Below are 16,754 nucleotides of genomic sequence, written 5' to 3'. Positions count from 1 at the left end.
GGGGTATTATCTGGTATTTTCTGGTACTTTGGGGTATACTTTGGGGTATTCTGGGGTATTTTCTGGTATTTTCTGGTACTTTGGGGTATACTTTGGGGTATTTTAGGGTATTTTGGGGTATTTTCTGGTATTTTCTGGTACTTTGGGGTATACTTTGGGGTATTTTGGGGTACTTTGGGGTATTTTGGGGTATTTTCTGGTATTTTCTGGTACTTTGGGGGATACTTTGGGGTATTTTAGGGTATTTTGGGGTATTTTGGGGGTATTTTCTGGTATTTTCTGGTACGTTGGGGTATACTTTGGGGTATTTTAGGGTATTTTGGGGGTATTTTGGTGTATTTTCTGGTTCTTTGGGGTATACTTTGGGGTATTTTAGGGTATTTTGGGGTATTTTCTGGTATTTTCTGGTACTTTGGGGTATACTTTGGGGTATTTTGGGGTACGTTGGGGAATTTTGGGGTATTTTCTGGTATTTTCTGGTACTTTGGGGTATACTTTGGGGTATTTTAGGGTATTTTGGGGTATTTTCTGGTATTTTCTGGTACTTTGGGGTATACTTTGGGGTATTTTTGGGTACTTTGGGGTATTTTGGGGTATTTTCTGGTATTTTCTGGTACTTTGGGGTATACTTTGGGGTATTTTGGGGTACGTTGGGGTATTTTGGGGTATTTTGGGGTATTATCTGGTATTTTCTGGTACTTTGGGGTATACTTTGGGGTATTCTGGGGTATTTTCTGGTATTTTCTGGTACTTTGGGGTATACTTTGGGGTATTTTAGGGTATTTTGGGGTATTTTCTGGTATTTTCTGGTACTTTGGGGTATACTTTGGGGTATTTTGGGGTACTTTGGGGTATTTTGGGGTATTTTGGGGTATTTTCTGGTATTTTCTGGTACTTTGGGGGATACTTTGGGGTATTTTAGGGTATTTTGGGGTATTTTGGGGGTATTTTCTGGTATTTTCTGGTACGTTGGGGTATACTTTGGGGTATTTTAGGGTATTTTGGGGGTATTTTGGTGTATTTTCTGGTTCTTTGGGGTATACTTTGGGGTATTTTAGGGTATTTTGGGGTATTTTCTGGTATTTTCTGGTACTTTGGGGTATACTTTGGGGTATTTTGGGGTACGTTGGGGAATTTTGGGGTATTTTCTGGTATTTTCTGGTACTTTGGGGTATACTTTGGGGTATTTTAGGGTATTTTGGGGTATTTTCTGGTATTTTCTGGTACTTTGGGGTATACTTTGGGGTATTTTTGGGTACTTTGGGGTATTTTGGGGTATTTTCTGGTATTTTCTGGTACTTTGGGGTATACTTTGGGGTATTTTAGGGTATTGTGGGGTATTTTGGGGTATTTTCTGGTACTTTGGGGTAAACTTTGGGGTATTTTGGGGTATTTTCTGGTATTTCCTGGTACTTTGGGGTATACTTTGGGGTATTTTAGGGTATTTTGGGGTATTCTGGGGTATTTTCTGGTATTATCTGGTACTTTGGGGTATTTTGGGGTACTTTGGGGTATTTTGGGGTATTTTCTGGTATTTTGGGGTATACTTTGGGGTATTTTGGGGTATACTTTGGGGTATTTTCTGGTACTTTGGGGTGATTAGTAGGACCCCCCCAGGGTCAGGAGTTGATGATTGCCGTTAGGAATGGAAGGATGTCTGGTGCTATGGTCTGGAGGAGTGGGGAGGGTATCTGGTCCAGCTGACATGTAGTGGGATGGTTCGACGTTACCAGTGTCAGGGCCTCGGCGTCTGTAATGGGAGAGAAAGATGACAGAGTAAAGGATGAGGTTCTCGATTCAGCATTTGGAATGGGCGGGGGTTGGGAGAAGCAGCAGTACACACTTTCTTACACACTGTCTTTAGTACATGAAAGTCAAGTGCACAGTGCACACTGCTCTTCTCCTCTTCTGTTCCTCTCTCCACTCGCACAACACATTGCTCACAGGAAATAGACAGGACCAACACACTTTCAATCACATCGACAATCTTCTGTAGAAGAAAGACAATGTGGAGAAATAAATAGTTATGCTCATAATTCCTACAGGTAGAATAATTGTTACAATAAATGTAAGATCAGTAAATCCTCTGCGGCAATACAGAACAATGTGCATGTGTGTGTGTGTGTCGGGGGGGGGGGGGGGGGATCCAATGCCCCCATTGCCCGATTCCTCAAATTTTTTTACAACATTCACCATGAAGTTATTGATAATGTAAGTGAGTGAATTTGAAGCTGGGACCACGGGATCCACAGGTGGCTGCACTAACCAGCTGATCTAAAGGGTCAGACCCATTAGCAGGTGCTGGTTGACTGCGACCGACTCATTAGTAGTTTACAATAATAAAAGTAATTGAATCGCTTAATTTGTGCCAACCTTGTCTATAACCTGTTCCCCCACCAGGTAGCCAGAACGCAGCAGCCAGATCTCAGCGGTCGTGGTGAGACCTCTGTCATCACAGCTGACCTGTTGGCTCAATCATCCAGGGGTGAAACCGTGACGGGCCCCTCCCTGTGTTTCTCCCAGGTGGTGAGGATGGACCCGCTGGTAGGCGATGCTGAGAAGGTGTATTTCTGTCCTGCGTCTCGTCTTGTGACACAACAACAACAAGCGCTCTCTTCATGGTGAGAGAGATGGGGGAATTCCTCCTCACAATGACCCTCACTGTGTTCCGTGACTAGGAAGCACCTGCTTGTGTAAAGCCGCTGCTCACCTGGGGGAAGGGGGGGGGGGGTAACATGGCCCCTGATGAGGACCACGTGTTATTGAGCTCTTAGAGTTTAAAATGTTGCAATGTGGCTTTGGGCATTTTGAATGATGCATCCAACGCTGAACAGTGAAGAAATGCATTTAGGGTTTTGTGAAATTACTACTGTGTACTGGAAGTATAGCATTTATGGTAGTATTATGTCAGTGTAATTGACAAGAACTAGTGGACTTATTCCAGAGTACATTTGAGTCTTTGATTTAAAATCCGATAAGGCAGTCATGTGTGAAGGACATGTGAATTAATTAGTGAACGTAAACAGCATTTTTTTTTTTTTTTTTTTCATTCCGGAAGCAAGGTGGCACAAAGGGTGGACTACTCCTTGGCTCATTTACGACGATTCATGTTTGTCTATAGGACATAGGCACTTAGATAAAGAAGGTATGGTTTCTATGAGCTGAAATCAGGTTGCAATCTAGAGACAGATCCTGGTGTCTCGACCGCAACAAAACGACCCTATAACATCATCAAACGCTGAGAAATATCAATCTCTCTCTTGAAGACAAATAATGTTGGTCGATCATTCGCTCATTTCAACCGTGAACAGGAACAATCTGTGATTTAATAAATTATGAATCAGCATTCCCCTTCAGACTCTTAAGAACAGCTTAGGCGGAAAGCGTTTGCACTGGTGTGAGAGCTGCACAAACAATGGTGTAGATGCCATTTTGAAAGATACATTCTCTTGTGTCTGTGAAATGTGACCCAGAGCCATAGAAGTGTACTGTAGTTACGTAATGATTTAAAAAAGAAAAAAAGAAAAAAGAAGAAAAAAATAGGTCTTCCACCTGCTGAATGTAGGTGATGTGAGCAGGCAGCAGAGTAAACAAGGCTATCAGCCTATTGGGGGAAGTAGAACATGTGTCCACCTAAATGAAGTTTAGTTACACTTTCTTACAAAGGAGCAACAGTGACTGGCTTTGTAGTGGTGGGCACCACCTAGCCCTCGCTGGTAACCCGAGCCTAACTCCTGACAACTTTCTGGCACTGGTTGGAGAAAGGCTATTATGGCAGGTGTGTCATAGGATCTTGTGTAAAGTGGAAAGAGAGGGCGAGAAAGAGATGGAAAGAGCACACGTGCAAGAGGGAGAGAGAGAGACCAGAAAGACACATACTGTAAGAGAATAGTGACAATTGCACTGCACATACTGTATACTGCAGTGGTTCTCAACCTGTTTAGCTTGTAGCTGCTACCCATGACCATTGGACAAGCAGTTACAACATTTTGACACAAAATAAATATTTTTACATAACCTTTTCAGGCTATTTGATATGATTAATTATTGAGGGAGGGCTTATATATTAAATATTAAGATAAGATAAGATAAGATGAGATTTTCTATTTTATTATAAAAAAAAGTGTTGGAGTTTACTTGTACTAATCTTATTTGAAGTAAGAATATATGTAAGAGACAGTACTGCATTGTAGTTATTATAATGTGTTTTTTATTATATTGGTGTTTCGTAATCCCGTGTGGGATGATGGGCCACTTGTCGCATGACACGCAAATCCAATTAATCAATTCATTCATTCATTCATTCAGTCATTCTTTCATCCACATAAAAACATTTTGGGACCCCCAAGTTGAGAACCACTGCCAGAGGAATGTTTAGAGGGGGAATGTTTTGAATTGAGGAGAGTTTAAAATGTTTGTTTAAAAAAATAACTATGACAAATGTAAAAAAACAGATGTATATCAGTCAAAGGGGTGAACTTGTGGAAAAGTTGTGAAAATGATACACACAAATACATTTTACATAGGCGGGGCGACAGTGGCTCAGGAGGTAGAGCTATATTGATATGTTTGGGCCCCACATATCTACGGTATCTGTGCACGTGCAGGCCTGCACATACATACATGCACATGTGTGCGTGACTCATGCATTCACACGCACACGTGCACACACACACACACACACACACACTATTTGCATGTAGGCGGCATCGCTGTACTTAAATTAGCTGTATTGATTTGTTCTCCCTCTGTGAGAGCTTACACACAGTATAGGCAAATATAATATACACACACAGACACAGCCCCCCCCCCCCACACACACACACACACAAAGTGCCGCCACACCCTCTGTTGTGCATGTGTCCCAGTGAGAACTCCTGAGGATGTGAGGCAGTCTGACTCAGGTGGGAGATCTAGTGAGAGACAGCAGAGTGGAGCAAAGAGAAGGACCGCGGCGCGCCTCTGGGCCAGGCAGAGAGACCTGAAAAACCAGCTGCTCTGAATTATTACACTACCCAGGAGTAGGCAGCCTCCTCCTCCTCCTCCTGCTGCTCCCCCCTCCTCCCTACACACACGCTCTGATTCCCACAGAAGCCAGACGCACACATTTCTCTTGTTTGTTGTGCTTCTCTCCTCTGTGTGTTTAGTTTCTCCCTGCGCTCGTGGGGACAGCCACTTGGAGCTTCTTCGTCATTGGGAATAGCAACACAGCTCGTCTCCCTCTTTCCCCCTTCTCCCCCCCGTCCTGAGCCCCCTGGAACTGGCGTGTCTGTCAGCCCCGTCGGGCCCCTGAGACAGTGGACTATGCCCCCCTTAGCGGGTTGAGGGAGAGGGGCTGGCTTGCTGCTCGCTCTCCCACCTGGAGAGGGCTGGGAGCCTGGGACTGAATTAAAGCAGAGACTCCGGACACACAGGTGAGGTGAGTGGGAAAAACCCTTCTAATCTGACAGAGAAAGTTGTGAAGAAGCGTGTTTTTGAATCCATCATGTTTTTTCTCAGTGTGTCTCTTAAGGCTACAGGTGGGTTATTTGGTGAATGGGTTATGTCGATCTGAGCCGTATGTGTGTGTGTGTGCGTGTGTGTGTGTGTGTGTGTGTGTGTGTGTGTGTGTGTGTGTGTGTGTGTGTGTGTGTGTGTGTGTGTGTGTGTGTGTGTGTGTGTGTGTGTGTGTGTGTGTGTGTGTGTGTGTGTGTGTATATGGATCGGAGGGGGATAGGGAGTTGGGGTGGAGGGTTAGTGTCCCAGACAATATGGCAGCAGGTGTCAGGTGAAAGGGAATAGTTCACATTCCAAAGAGCACTCGGATTTAGAAAATGACTGCTACCATCAGAGGAATGAACCAGTAGAAGTGAATCTGAGGGATTTACTTTAAGTCTCGTTCTGTTATTGACTTAGTCTAACTCCGGCTGGCTGCGTTTCTGGTATTGGTAATTTTGGTATGTTATGACAAAACTGAAGCACTTATCATTCCATCTGTTGCTGATGTGATATGAAAATATGACAGCATGAGAGATTGGTAATGTGATGGTGTTGAATGGTGCGTGCTGTATTGTTTGCTCGCATAAGTCACGTTATAGTTTTATGTTATTAAAAATAATTTCAACGTATAATGAAATGATGTGCATTATACAATAGCTCCATGAATCATTCCATGATGATGGAATCAACATGTGAGAGTTGATTATCCTATTTGTGGCTATATGATTTGTAGGTAGATATTACCTCTTGTGAATGAATATACAGAGGAAATACTGAATAGAAGTTTCTCTATCATGCACATATTGTATAAATGTGTAGTTTATGAAGTGGTGTAAAACTTGTCAATGCGGTTTTGCTGTGTGTTCCTCTTCTCCATCACTTTAAAGGTCATCTGACCGCTAAATGGAGGCTACAGCTGGATTATCAAAACAACCTGATTGAAAAGCAAAGAAACTAAGACGTTTCAATTAAATTCAGGGCCACTGTGGTAACTCTGTTATGGCTTAAAGGACAAGGCCAGTGTGTAAAAATATATATACTATATATATATATTATTGTCAACATACATTAGCCTACGAAATTTAACAATGCATTTCTTCTACTCTCAATACTCCTACTCTCTCCTACCCTTAGAAGGTCTCAACATTCCCATTGTATGATACAAATCATTAAATACAGCTCTCTAACATTTCCAGTTCTAAATATAAAAAAATTTTATCGTGGGAAAAACAGGGGCATTGTAGTTATTACAAAATAATTTTCAAAGGAAACAAGCTTTTATCAATCCATCAATGTACAGTAGTAAACAGAACAGCATGCACACTGCGCATTACACTTGAGTCCAAGGAAAAGTACAATGCCTATGTTTATCGCAATAATGAATTATGCTGACCAAAGCAACAGTACGGTTCTGTGACTTGTTTTTTGACAATAACATAATTCTATGATTTCTGGATATGAGCTACAGTCTGGTGTTGGCTAGATGGACTATACTTGTAAGTAGGAAAAATGCATTGTAGATTTTAGTCTTGACAATAAGAAAATAAAATTACACTGACTTTTAAGTGTTAATTATAAAATCATATTAGTCCTATAATAGATTGTTATGATTGTAATAATATTACAGTAAGTGACTAGATCTACATGCAGACTGAAAGAAAATAACGTCTGTTTACTTAAGTACATGGCCCAATTGTATGCACTCTCTTATTATCCTTGACGTATTATTTTTTATTTTAATGAGAATTGCAGGGGTTTGAAAAGTAGGCCTAAGTAGGCCTACACAGAACAAAATAAGTTGTTTTGTTTTTGTCATTATTATTTATCCTTTATTTTGATCATCCCCATTAGTTATTACCAAGGTAATAGCTATTCTTCCAGGAGTCTGTAGGAAACACTGATAATATTACAATATAGAGTACATAATTATGGCTTCAATATAACACATGACAGGCCTACAGATGCACTGACAACAAAAGAGGTGAGGTTGCAAATTGAATGTCTATGAAGTTCACAATTTACCTTGATCAAACACTTCAGTCATTCATAGGATATTCAGAAAAGAAAATTACGACATAAACTTTTATCGCCAACAGACAAACGTATCCTAATGCACATACATTTGGCCTACATTTGTGCACATGAGCATTAGAGTTAAGTAATCAGGTGCTTTAATATCAGCCTATTATACTCGAGCTGAATACTGATTACTGAGGTTGAGGGAGCAACCGGGTTGAAATAAAAATTTGTTTTACGCTAATTGGGGTCCTGTAGTCTAGCCGAGGTGCTCAGGTTATAGAGACAGATAGTTTTATTTGGAATAAAGAATACAATAGAGAATATTAAGCAGCATGTAAATCAGTACCACTAACAAGGGAGAGTTGTTGAGGTTAATTGTGGGCCTATCGTGTGTTTAAACGCGCAGTCAGAACACAAATATCTTCTACACACAAACACTGTTTCACCACCTCAGTCAGGTTGGGTATGATGCATGTAAATGAAAAAATCTGTTCCATTCCAGTGGTTTTGAACAGAATCGATACTCTCATTAGTCTAATTTACGCGGACAGTGTGTGGACTTAATGAACAGCATGTTGACTAATGATGGAGTCACACACCTATACAGTATCTGTGTTGACATTGTGGACTTAATGAACAGCGTGTTGCTTTTCTATTAATATCCCTTTGGCGTGTCGTCCGAAAAATCTTAAACATGCATTGTGAGTTGAGAAACCATTGTGCGAGCACACCCTCTTCACAGCTCTGATTTCCTAGACGAGCCTGTCAAATAGCCTACGGCAATGTCATTGTGTTTTAGTTTGTTCGACCAAAACAGCCTACTGTATTTCACATTTGGTCTTAGTTATTTAAACAGCATTACAATCGCCCTTTAGACCTTTCTTTTTGTTGTCACATGGGCTATAATATCAATGCAAGTCGTTTGAGAGTCTCACTGATGTGATGATTGTCTTCTGGGCTGTGAAGGAATAGAGCTCTGAATTGAAGCGCCTCGAAGCGTAGTTTCATCACGCATGGAGGCTACACAGGAATAAGTCATGACCTGAGAAATACGTCATGGACCGATGGAAAGAGTAAACGTGACAGTGATGGAAACGCAGGTGACAGTAGAGGTTGTGACCCGTCTGTGACCCGCTTGTGACCCGTCTGTGACCCGCCTGTGACCCGTCTGTGACCCGCCTGCTCTGGTGCCGCCTGGCCTGCCTGTCCTTCTGAGGCGAAGCAGAACTAATGGCTGCACCTGTGTCTTATTAACCTGTGGTCAGGCGGCTCTGATTGACTGCTTCAATATTGACTTGGACCCTCATTTGATTAAGGTCACATTTTGAATGAATGTGTGTGTGTGTGTGTGTGTGTGTGTGTGTGTGTGTGTTGGTGGAGGTATGTTGTATGTCTATGTACTGTACGTATGTGCATGCGTGTGTGAGTGAGTGTGTGTTCATGGTCTGTGAGTGTGTGTGTTTGTGATCTGTGAATGTGTGTGTGTGTGTGTGTGTGTGTGTGTGTGTGTGTGTGTGTGTGTGTGTGTGTGTGTGTGTGTGTGTGTGTGTGTGCGTGCGTGCGTGCGTGCGTGCGTGCGTGCGTGTGTGTGGTTGTGTTGGTGGAGGTATACACTCAGGTGTCTATGTCCACGTGCGTTCATGGTCCGTGAATGTGTGTGTGTGATTTGTGAATGTGTGTGTGTATGTGTGTGTGTGTGTGTGTGTGTGTGTGTGTGTGTGTGTGTGTGTGTGTGTGTGTGTGTGTGTGTGTGTGTGTGCGCGTGCGTGCGTGTGTGTGGTTGTGTTGGTGGAGGTATACACGCAGCTGTCTATGTCCACGTGCGTTCATGGTCCGTGAATGTGTGTGTGTGTGTGTGTGTGTGTGTGTGTGTGTGTGTGTGTGTGTGTGTGTGTGTGTGTGTGTGTTGGTGGAGGTACACGCAGGTGTGTATGTCTATGTCCATGTGCGTTCATGGTCTGTGAATGTGTGTTTGTGATCTGTGTGTGTGTGTGTGTGTGTGTGTGTGTGTGTGTGTGTGTGTGTGTCATGGTTTTGATGCGTGTGTGCGTATGTGCATTTAAAGTACAGAATGTCTAGCCAGTCTAGTATACATATTCACATAAAGAAGAGGAAACTAAAGTGTTCCTGTTCTGTATTGAGAAGCCATTCTCTGAACAGACCAATAAAATGATTTGTGTTTGCTGAGGGAGGAAAAGAGGATATTGAATTTGTAGTGTACAGTAAGTGAATGGCTGTGGTTTAGTGGAACAACACACAAAGCATTATGGCATAAAGAGAAGAAAGAGCAAGAGAATACTGCTAACCTGCGTACAGTACGTGTGTACATGGTACATTTTGATTTGATTTGAAATCTTTATTTCGAACATGCAATGAATACAAACAAACAATAACAAAAGCAAAACACAACTCGATCTACATGTTCGAAAAGGAGTAGGAAGAAGTATACACTTATTTAATCCTACCCCTTTTCCACTACTCAAATGAGTGTACTATTTTAAAACATAAAAAAAAATATATATATATATATATATATATATATATATGCAAAACAAAAAAACTAAAACTATATATGTAAAACATGAAAGAAATAAAATTAAAATGTAAACACCCGTGAATATCAAGTCCCTTCCCCATCCCTGTACCTTGTGAACATCATTTCCTTATACATCAGTTTGAATTGTCTCATGTTTGGACATAGCTGACTTCCGGACTTGCCCGACCATGGAGTAAGTTGCATGTGGAAATAGCTCCTCTCCCGTTTTTTTTATTTAGCTTTTAAAAGCCTATTTTTATACCACCAATGCGTTTAAACCTTGACGTATATGTCAACTGATATTTTCAACTAACTATATCGACCAAAAGAATCAAGATGGGACCAAAGAAAGATAAACAGGGTCCTAAATCAGCCGAAAACTAACCGACTGAGGGTTTGGCTACCGTGCGTAAGAGAGCAAGAGAAATAGAGTCCAAAGAAGAGGCTGCCGCTACATCTACCACCACTGCAACCCCCGCAGATATAGAATCTGCATCAGAATCTCTGGAAACTCAGAATATTTTTATTGCTAAGCTAATAAAAACATTAACCGATAAAGTGGAGCTAACACAGAAGCTATCAAAGCCAACATCGAAGAGCTAAGGGCAGCGGCTGGTAAACAAAGTGATCGCACTGCAGCAGTAGAAGCCGGCTTGGAGGAAAACACGCAGCGACTCGATCAGATTGACGTGACCATAGATGGAAACGACAAGAATACAAAGAATAAAATTGAGGAGAACTACGAGGAATTAAAGGCTAAAATATTCAATCTCGAGTATCAATCCCGTAAACTGAATATCCGTATAGTGGGACTTGATGAGTCAGTGAGCTGCGCACGACCCGAAGAGTTTGCGACAGTATTATATCAAATTCTGGGAAATATTCTTTCTACAACACCTAAAGTGGACCAGGGCCCTGTTTCTTGTACCTGGTTCAACTAAGTCGATCAAGATGTCATTATCCAGCTTCAGTTAACCCGATGTTCGAAGCCGGGATTTTCCTGTTCCTCGAAGGTGGATTCAGTCTCGTTAACTCAAGCCAGACTTGCGACTCAGGCTAAATGCGCGCGGCCGCTTCAGGCGAAAAGCCAGCACGTATCGATGGCAGAGATCCTGATTCTCTAACGGCATTGATTGATTAATTGATTTAAAACTTTATTGACAGATTGCAATACGGCTCAATCGCCTCGCCGACAAGTTAAATGCGTTATCTATAGGCTAATTTTAAGTCCCTCATTACCTCAATCAATCAGATTATATTTCTTTAAACTTGCCTGCTGGATTGAATAATCAAATGAGATCTTGCTAGCGAAAATAATTAGTTAAACTTATACAGAATTACGATACGGCTCTCTTACCCATTGATTGATGTATAGTCAATCTTTAACTTATCTCCATTGTGGTCTAACGGGTTGTTGTTTTGACTATCACGCAGACGACCGGGGTTCGAGACCCTAGTCTTTTCCTTCTTTTTGCAATATAGGAATAATTCAATTTGGTGCACGTTGAGAGCTATATAAAGAATGACATCCTCAATGCATGTAGATCTATAATATTTTAACTTAAAACCAGGCTACTTTGGCGTATAATCATTAATATTATATTCAAAAAAATCATATTGGAAACACCGGGTTTTGAACCCCGGTCGCTGGGTTGGCAGGCTTGAGCACTACTGCTGCACCACTGTGCCAGATGGGATAAATTCATTGTTTATACATTAATGAACGAGTGACGTCAACGGCTCATTCAATTTCTCAAATCCGTCAAACAGCGCATCTCATCAGACATCTTAATCCCAGTTACAATTAAAATAACCACATAATGTGTACATCGCACGAGCGAGCGCCACGGTATATATAACGTGCATTATTTAGGACAAAGTGAATTTAGTATCAGCATTTTGGGTCTATTTTACATTTCAAAAGCCCCCTCTGGAAGAATGGAGCACAAAAACGTAATTCAGAATGGTATAATGCAGATCGTAGACTGTGGGAATAGTTTCAGGAAACGGGCTGTCACTTCTTTGCGGGGGCGTGGCGATGGTTCAGGCTAACTTGAACTTAAACTCTGCTTTCGACCAGGCTCAAACTTTTGGATCTGTTGTCATGGTGATTTGGAAAATCCACGTACGGGGAACCGGAAAGTCCGGCTAACTCAGTTATCCAGTTAAAGTTATCCGGCTAACTCAGTTATCCAGGTACAAGGAACGGGGCCCAGTGCTACAGGATGGGGTCCCAAAACCAAAACGACAACAACGGCAAACCGAGGGTGGTTATGGCTATCCTACGTCAGGTCAGAATAAAAAGCGATTATTCGGGAGACGCGCAAAGTGAAAGGCATCTTGAAATACAAAGAGGTACCAATCTACTTCTTTGAGGATTATTGCCGGGAAGTGGTGGGTTTACGAGCCCACTACAAGGCAGTGATGTCTCAACTTTTTGTGAAAAGGTTCAAACCCACACTGTTATATCCTGCAAGGCTTCGCATCACCGATATACAGGGACAGAGGGTCTACCTCGACTCGCCTGAAGCCGTTGAATACATGGGAAAATAACGTGGAGGATAGTTTACATACGGTATTTTTTTTTCCCGTTAAAGCTTAAACACCATATCGTATTACTTCAATGGTTCGCTGTATCTGGGCCATATAGACCTACGACTTTTCCGCAAGTCATTGTATGTTTTCCCCGTTGGATTTTTCCGTGGCTGACATATTGGAATAGTCTGGAACCTAACAACATTCTGGGACATATTGGAACATTCTGGTACTTTAAAAACGACATTGGAATATTCTGGAACCTAACAACATTCTGGGACATACTGGAACATTCTGGTACTTTAAAAACGACATATTGGAATATTCTGGAACATTAAAAACGTTGTGTGCTATACACACTGCTTAGAATACCTCCGGATGAACAACAGTCTTCACAACGGAACATCGACCACCCCTGGCTAGGGGGAAGAACTGCATATACGTATTTAAAAACTTATTTTTACTATTTGGAAATAGTTCCACTACTTTTCCACTTTATACTATCTAGGTGTTTAAACTTAGCAAAGCTCTTTCAAGATTTAAGTAAATGTTCTCTACTCTTTGAGGTTCTCTAATTTAGTTCAATACCTCTCTATTATTCTTCGGGTTGTTTTAACTTACACAAGTTCGTACAAGGTTTAAATGAATATAGTATGATATTTGAGGCATATTTTTATTTTTTATTTTTATTTACATATCTCCTTTTTATTTAGCGGGAGAGAGGCCAAGCCACAGTTGACATTCTACTAATGGTAGAATTGAGAATGTTAGATCCTATGGCATGCATAGGAAAGTTAAGGATGAAGCGCTCGGTCTGGGCAGACTGGTCGTGTACGGGAGGGAGGGATAAGGGAATAGGGGATTATATGTATGGGTTTTTTTTTTTTTTATTATTTTTGATCTTTTCCCCCCTCCATTTTCCTCCGATTTTTCTCCCATCCCAATGTTAGTCGTTATGCCAATTCCCAATCCCCTTCCTGGTCGCTGCGCACTTACCCCCCACAGTCGGTCTGGGAGAGTGGAGGCTATCACGTGCTTCCTCCGACACACGTCTAGCCAATCAACCGCTTCTTTTCACCTGGCAGCGCGGACTCTCACTGAGAGCGTGTAACGTGTGGAAGGATCACACTACCGCCCTTAGATCCTATCCGCGCTTAGCAGGCGCCCCGACCGAACTGTAGGAGTCGCTGTTTACAACGACCCGGACCCACCCCGCCAGCTTCTCCCACCCTCTAATACTGCCAATTGTATTAGTGTGAACGGCCAGCCAAGCTGGTGACAACCCCGGAGCTGTGAGCTGGATTCGAACAGGCGAATCCAGCGTCTCCGGGGTTGGTGACGATGTATGGGTGTTCTATGTTTGTTATCTTGCTCGGCTCTCAACAGGTCCTCAATAATTGGATATATATCTATTGTAAATCGCTACTCCAGACGAATTGCACACAAGAATACGGCAATATGTTTAGATTATGGCTAGTTTTGAATATATTGATTTGGAATACTAGGGGACTAAACAAGCAACATAAACGCAAAAGCGTGCTTACATTGATGAAAAACAAACAGGTTGATGTGGCTCTTTTAAGTGAAACGCACCTTTTAGTGGCTGAAAATGTAAAGCTGGCGGACAAAATATATCATAACATTAGCTACTCATCTTTTGGAACTAGATCCCGTGGGGTAGCTATAGTTGTGAAACGGAAGTTGAATATAAAATTGTTGGACGTATGGTCTGATGCAGACGGCCGAGTAACCATTGCTAAGATAGAATACAGTAACAGGAAAATTGCGTTGGTAGGGCTTATGCCCCTAATCTTTACGACGCCAACTTCTACGCAACACTCACTAGTGCAATGTTGGACATCCCTGAGTATTCATTTATAATTGGTGCGGATTTTAATGCCATTTGGGATCCCTCAATTGATAAATCTAATCCCACCACTTCCAATGATCAGAAACAGGCATCTAATGCACTAAAGGATTGGGCCAAGAATACAGGTGTAAATGACCTATGGCGACTACTCAACCCAACGGCCCGAGAGTACTCTTTTTTCTCAGCAAGACACAAGTCATTTTCCAGAATAGATTATGTCTTTGCATCCCCTAGACTATTTGATAGATTTGACGTGGAAATGGAACCCAGTGCACTATCAGATCACAGATATTTACTCCTGAAGGGCTCATTTGGTAGACATCCCGAGCCCCAAGATGGCGCTTTAACTCGACACTGCTGAAAAACACTGAATACATTCTACAACTCAAAGATAAACTAGATAAATTCATGGAGACTAATGTGGGTTCGGTACAGGACCCCAGAATGTTATGGATTTCGGTAAAGAGTTTTATCAAGGACAACACTACAGTCTTTGCATCCATCCTCCGTAAGAAACGGAATTCCAAATTGGTAGAGTTGGAAACGCTTCACTCGTCGTTATTCTCTTCTTTACAACGCAACTACTCGGGTCAATTGGAGTCTCAAATTAATGTGTTAAAAAAAGAGATTAACTACATTTTAAGACAACAATCTGAATTTCAAATACGCAGTACAAGACAACATTATTATTTTCATGGCTCTAAACCAAGTCACCTACTAGCTATGAAGATACGATCCAATGCACAATTTGCTGATATCCCTACTATTAAGGACCAACAAGGGCTTATCACAGACCCCAAAAAAATCAACGAGACTTTCAGAGAGTTTTACTCCAACTTGTTATACAACTCATAACAGACCCTTAAGCCTCCTCGGAACCGATCTCAAGCTGTATGCTAAGGTACTAGCCATCAGACTTCAAAAGCATATGACATCTTTAGTTCATCCTGATCAGACAGGCTTCATAAGAGGCCGCCTGATCACAGATAATATTAGACGGTTACTACATGTGATAGACGCCAGCAAGGATGCCGTGCCTCCTACAGCTATATTATCCTTGGCTGCGATGAAGGCCTTTGATAGGTTGGAATGGTCTTATTTATGGGCAGTACTCGAAAGGATGGGGTTAGGAGTAGGATTCATTAATATGATAAAAGTACTATACACAGAGCCATCGGCCATGGTTATAACAGGTAAATTCACCTCCCCTCTCTTTCCTGTTTCGCGCTCGTCCAGACAGGGTTGTCCTCTTAGTCCCGGACTATTTGCTCTATCCTTAGAACCTTTAGCACAGTATATAAGACAATCCCAATCCATAGAGCCGATCTCAATTAGGGGCACACAGCATCATATTAGTTTATATGCGGACGATGTAATATTGTTCATGCAAAACCCTACCACCTCACTGCCTCATCTTCTCAAGCTGATAGATGATTTTGGCAATCTATCGGGATTTAGGATAAACTGGCCAAAATCGGCCTTCCTTCCACTTAATGTCACTGCGAAGGCTACCTTCCTTCCAGAAAATATACAAATGGTAGAACACTTTAGATGTCTTGGAGTTGAAATATTCCCCACTATATGCCAAACAGTGAAGTATAATTATACAGGAATCCAAGATAGGATCACAAATGACTTTGACAGGTGGTCAAAACTTAAAAACTCAGTACAGGCCAGAGTATCAATAGTTAAGATGGATGTCTTACCCAGAATAAACGTCTTCAGCTCAATGCTACCGTTACCCCCTCCTGCTGGTTACTGGAAAAAATTTCACTCCACCGCATATACATTTATTTGGAACAACAAACCTTCACGAATTAAAAGATCCACCGCACAGAGAAACAAAGCCGACGGAGGTTTAGCATTTCCAGACTTCTACCACTATTTTAAAGCGTACTCTTTAAGACCACTGATCACCTGGTTTGATTATCAAGCATCTGTATCCTGGAGAACATTAGAAGAAAACATAGTGGCACCACAGAGACTGCAGGATGTAGTATACACCAACTTATGAATTAAGCAATGCAACTTGAAATTTGGCCCTCTTATTACACATGTGATCCGGATATGGCGTGACACACAGAAAAAATGTACTAACCTACATAAATGGCATAGCCATTCTCCCATATTTAATAACAATGCACTCCTTATTGCACAACGACCTATCAGATTTCCCAAATGGGAAAAGAAGGGCATACATACTTTGGGAGATATCTTCAATGACCGGGGTTTCTGTAGCTATCAAGATATACATAACAAATGTAACCTTACCAGCTCCACATATTATTTCTATCTACAGTTATTAGCAACTTTGAA

General features: G+C 41.6%; 1 protein-coding gene across 2 annotated transcripts in view; it reads left to right on the top strand.

The window, feature by feature from the left end:
- The first annotated feature begins 5,090 nt into the window (after positions 1 to 5,090).
- The window catches only part of ncmap (non-compact myelin associated protein), a 66,864-nt gene continuing 55,200 nt past the window's right edge, over positions 5,091 to 16,754 (top strand). The window contains exon 1 of one of the 2 annotated variants that reach the window (XM_084311670.1): positions 5,091 to 5,414. The gene's annotated coding sequence lies outside the window, so the exon portion shown is untranslated. Of the gene's footprint in view, positions 5,420 to 16,754 lie in introns of both variants that reach the window. The other variant, XM_084311669.1, reaches the window with a different exon arrangement.

Source organism: Notolepis coatsorum (assembly GCF_963971535.1).
Source record: "Notolepis coatsorum genome assembly, chromosome: 3".
Taxonomy (NCBI): domain Eukaryota; kingdom Metazoa; phylum Chordata; class Actinopteri; order Aulopiformes; family Paralepididae; genus Notolepis; species Notolepis coatsorum.
Note: the sequence above shows the minus strand (reverse complement) of the source record. Positions and strands in the feature narration are given on the sequence as shown.